Source organism: Chrysochloris asiatica, unplaced genomic scaffold, assembly GCF_000296735.1.
Source record: "Chrysochloris asiatica unplaced genomic scaffold, ChrAsi1.0 scaffold00029, whole genome shotgun sequence".
Classification (NCBI taxonomy): Eukaryota; Metazoa; Chordata; class Mammalia; order Afrosoricida; family Chrysochloridae; genus Chrysochloris; species Chrysochloris asiatica.
In genome coordinates, this window is record NW_006408547.1 from 24,849,182 (window position 1) to 24,854,569 (window position 5,388).

The following is a 5,388-nucleotide window of genomic DNA, read 5'->3' on the forward strand; positions in this document are numbered from 1 at the left end:
AGATCCATTTTGGAAGAAGTGCAGCCAGAGTGCTCCTTGGAGGCCAAGATGGCCAAACTTCATCTCTCATACTTCGGACATATTGTCAGGAGGGACCAGGTGCTGGAGAAGGATATCATGTTTGGTAAGGTGGAGAGTCAGAGAAAAACAGGAAGACCCCCAGCGAGATGGATTGGCCAAGTGGCAAAAGCAATGGGTTCAAATGTTGCAACAATTGTGAGGTTGGCCCAGGATCAGGCAGTGTTTTGTTCTGCTGTGCATAAGGTCACTATGAGTCTGGTACCATCTCGATGGCACCTAACAACAACAATGTCTATGTATCCTCCCATCTATCTATATATCCATCTATCTATCTAGGTATCCATGTATCTATGTATCTGCACTTGTATCTATGTATCCGCCTATCTACGTATGTATCCGCCTATCTACGTATGTATCCACCCATCTATTTATGTATCCATCTGTCTATGTATCCACTCATATATCTATGTATCTGCCTATCTCTCTATGTATCCACTCATTGATCTATGTATACATCTCTGGAGAGATTTATCTCCTCAAAGCAGAGTTGACCGCAATATCATGTTTGGTAAGGTGGAGGGTCAGAGAAAAAGAGGAAGACCCCAGTGAGATTGATTGGCAAAGAGACAGTATCAATGGGCTGAAGCGTGGCAACAATTGTTAGGTTGGCCCAGGATCAGGCAGTGTTTCATTCTGTTGTGCATAGGGTCACTATGAGTCATTACCAACTCGATGGCACCTCACAACAACAACAATAACCCATGTGACTGACTGTGGGTGTTACCAAGTTCTAAACAGGCTGGAAACTCCAAAAGTATTTCCTCTGAAATGCCCATCAGGCAGACCAAGCATTGAGTTGGAAATGATAGTCTTGAGACAGAATTCTTCCTTCTCTGGAAACCTCAGTGTTTACCCTTAAGGCCTTCAACAGGTAAGATGAGGCCCACTCTCTGGAGTGTAATCTACTTTACCCTCCATACTGTGTTGGCCTCATCCAACCAGGACATTTTCTTGAGGAGTCTCTGGTGTTCATAAAACCCCAAACCTGTTGCCATCAGTCACTTGTGAGTCACAGCAAGCCTGTAGGAGCCAGTAGAATTGCCCTGTAAGACTGTCTCATCTTTCTTCCTCAGGGTGGTGGTGAGTTCAAACCACCAATCTTACAGATAGCAGCCAAGTGCTTTAACCACTGTGCCTCCAGGGCTTGTCTTCAGTTAGTGATTGCACCAAACAAAACCAAACCAAAACCCACTGCCTTGATTCCAGTCAATTCTGATATAGGACAGAGTAGAATTTCCCCATATGGTTTCCAAAGCTGTAAATCTCTAGGTGGGCAGCTGGTGGGTTCAAACTTGTAACCTTTTGATGAACTGTCTAACACTTAGCCGACTGTGTCACTAGAGCTCTTGTAACACCATCTGGGCAGGAACTCCAAATACATTTATAGCAACATCTAGACTAGAGTTTGGCCCAACAACTGGATTCCATCACCCAGCTTAGTTGACACCTAGAGAGAACCATCATACGGGAACTCCTGGAGGCTGGGCTGAAGAATTAGGTCTTTATGGACAGACTCACAACATGCTGTTTCTCCAAGGAAGTAAAGGCAGCCCAAGGGGGGTGGGGCTGAACACTGGGCAAGAAGGAAGATGGAGGAGTAACACGGACATTCATTCATTCATTCTACATAATGGAGGCGGGAGATTCTAATGGAGTCTTGGTGTGGTGCTGTAGGATAAGCACTCAACCCTAAGGTCGGTTTGAACCCAACATTGGCAGTTCATACTCACCAGCAGCTCCTCAGAAACTCTATACAGTGTCGCTATGAGTCAGAACCAAGTGGACGGCACTTAACAACAGCAAATATAATGAAGTCCTGGTGTGGCACTAACCATAAACACTGGACAGCTAATCACAAGGTTGGCAGTTCAAATTCATCAGTTGCTCCTTGGAAACCCTACACAGGGTAACTATGAGCCAGAACTTCCTTAAGAGCACTTAATAACAGTAACAATGAAGCAAAGTCAGCAAGCAGGGAGCTGGGATGAGGTTAGAAGGTGTGGTATGAGGTGGCTTGGAACAAGTAGCTCAGGACTAAGACTAAGTGTTGTGTACTGTCGAGTCGCTTCCGAATCATTGCAGTGCTGCTCAGGGTTTCTGAGAGCGACTGATGAATTTGAACTGCTGACCTTGTGATTCCAACCAGTGCTCATTGTATAGCGCCATACCAGGGCTCAAGACTGGAGAGCTTGCTGCTGTGGTAAGTGCTGTCTAGTGGGTTCTGACCCATAGCAACCATGTATCGGGTTTCTGAGGAGCAGCTGGTGAGTTTGAACCACCGACCTTGCGGTTCAAAAAGACATTGTGGTCCAGTGCATTAACCCACAGCACCACACAGCATGTGAGTTTTTGTGCACTGAGGCTCATATGCCGTAAAGGAACAAGACATGGCTGTATAGTAGGCTAAATCAGAACCAGCTGCCACTGTACACACAGAGTACAGTGATGTTAGTATGGGGTGCTGGACTCTCTCAGTAGGAAAGCATCCCACATACTCATGTGGGCTGGTACGGCTCAAAATATCATGTATGCAAATATGTCTAGGTTTTCTGTAATCTACTATTTTCGTGGCTCCCAATACTTCAGTGTAATACCGACTCTGAAGTTCTTCAGTTGCTATTTGTTGCAATATTGAAAAATTCAGGTATTTTCCTCTGCAATGTGTAAACACCAGTTGAAATCTGTGCTGCCCTGGAATATCAGAAGCATGTGGTTGCCAAACCTTTCTGCTTCCCACCCCAGATCAAAGATACAGGGTTATGGTACTTAGAGCCACGTGATCTGAGTTTGTCTGCCTCTTGTCTCTGCCCCTCGATAGCCTGGGATGTGGGTATGGTACATTATCATCCCAATTATAGTTATGATAAACTTTATGTAAGTAGTTCTTCATATTCTACATTGGAGCAGCAGACCGCTGGGTACTCTTGGGTAGAAGTGAGATAGCCCTTCACTGATACCTAGAGAAGTAACTCATTATATTGAAGGGAAGGAAAACAAATCCTCTGCATTTGTATAAAATATCCAGTTACCATTGAATCCGTTCCGATTCATGGTGATGTCAGGGTAGACCTACACTCCATAGAACTTGTAGTGGCTGACTCTTTGGATGTAGATCTCCAGGACTTTCTACCTAGGTGTCTCTGAGTGTACTTGAACCTCCAAACTGTCAGTCAGCAGGGGAACACATTGACCATTTGTACCACCCAGGATCCTTACATGAGTAACTTGATATTAATGGTAATGGGGGCGGGGAGGTGGTGGGTAGCACTGAGAAAGAAACTATGGGATGAGTGGTCTAGTCCACTACATTTTAGATATGGTCCCAGACCCCTTTATCTAAGTTCTGGGGTAGCATCAGCACAGGCTTCTGGTACTGTTTATTACCTGGAAAGTGTGGCACAAGGAAATTCTGCAGTTTCCCTCAGAGAGTGGGTTTGGGATGGAAGAGCTTATTTTACTTTGCCTTACAGGTCCCTCTCAATTTCTTTCATTTTTGTGGTGAAACAAGCAAAGTTTAAAATATATACAGAAGACAGAGGGATGCGTGTCCTGCAAACACTGCTTCCCCGAGCTCCTCTTCATTTTAGGGAGGACGGGTAAAAGACAGACCCTATGATATTGTTAAGTGCCATTGAGTCGGTTCCCACTCATACAGCAAGTCTGTGTAAAGTTTCCCAGGAAGGGATGGAAGGTTTGAACCACTGAACCACCTTGAGGTTAGCAGTCCTGTGCTTATCCTATGGTATGGCACCAGGACTGCCAGCATGAACTATAGCGATTAAGAATCTGGGTGTAATTCAATCTCTATGTGCTCTTAGGTAAATCACTTAATCTCTCGTTCGTAGCCTCACGGTTTTCATCTGCGGTTTGCAGGTACAGTGGAGCCACCTAGCAGGATGGTCCTGAGGATTCATTCCCACCAGGCATGTCAGTGTGTGGCACAATGCTGGGCACACGGGAAGGACTCAGTGGAGGTTAGCCATTGTTAGACAAGAACCCTGTCTCCCCTCCACCCCTCTCCCAGTTACAAGACTGCTGCAATTCATAGAGGGTAAGAAGGTGTTCTCAAGTAGTTGTGCCAGCTTGTTTGACTAGGAGAGTGGTCAGTGGGTAGGGCAGCAGGGGGTGGGAAGGGAGAGGACAGCAGAGATATTTGTAAAAGGGAAGGTTGTCCTCAAGGATAACAGTGGGCCACTTATCAAAAGTCAAGTTATCCAACACAAAGAAAATCGACATTTTTTCTAGAGTGGACAATTGTTATTGCTAAGTGTTATTGAGCTAGTAGCAACTTACAGCAACCCTGTATGGGGTTTCCAAGGCTGTACATCTTGGTGGGAACAGACAGCCTTATCTTTCTCCTGTGGAGTGGTGGGTAGGCTCAAACCCCTGAGTTTGTGGTTCACATCCTGTTGTGTAGATCTCTTACAGAGCTACCACACTCTCGAGTGGAAAAATGGTGTCTCTTTAAGCAACTAAATAAAGATACTTTGGAAATTATCTTTAATGCACTGCTGTATTGTGGTAAAGTACCGCTGAGTTGGTTCCTACCCGTGGTTTCAGAGGAGTGGCTAGTGAGTTTGAACCGCTGACCTTGCAGTCAGGTGCTTATCCTACAGCGCCACACCAGGGCACAGCTGGCCCCTAGTGGACAGAGGATTATACAAGCTCTCCCAGTGGGCCTGGAACAGAAAGACTCACAGACCATATGAAGAGACTCAAATGATGTCATTTATTAAGTTAATGTAAGTTACATAGTGGAGTCCTGGTATGGCACTGTACAATAAGCACTGGACTGCTAACCACAAGTTATGTGGTTCAAGCCCACCAGCTGTTCCTCAGAACCCCCCCCCACACACACACACACAGGATTTGCTATGACAACACAAAGCTGAAAGTAAGTGGGAAAGAAGTGGGCTGTGTTAACTCCCACAGTGGACAGGTCAGCAGAATGCCTTGCCTAAGACAGACTGGAAAGAAAGCTCTGGCCATCTACTTAGGAAAATGAGCCACTGAAAACCTACGAATTGTAACAGAATGTTGTCCAACTTGCTTGCTTTGGACATGTTATCAGGAGAGATCAGTGATTGGAGGAGGACGAGGGCCAGCCAGGCATGGGAGACCCTCAGTTTGAAAGACTGGCACAACAGCTTCAAGAATGGGCTCAAACATGCCAGTGGTTGCAAGGTTCATGGATGGCACAGGGCAGGGCAGCTTTCATTTGATTGTACATAAAGTGGCTGTCTGGCCGACTGACTGGAAGAGATCAATGTTTATGCCCATTCCAAAGAGAGGTGACCCAACGGAATG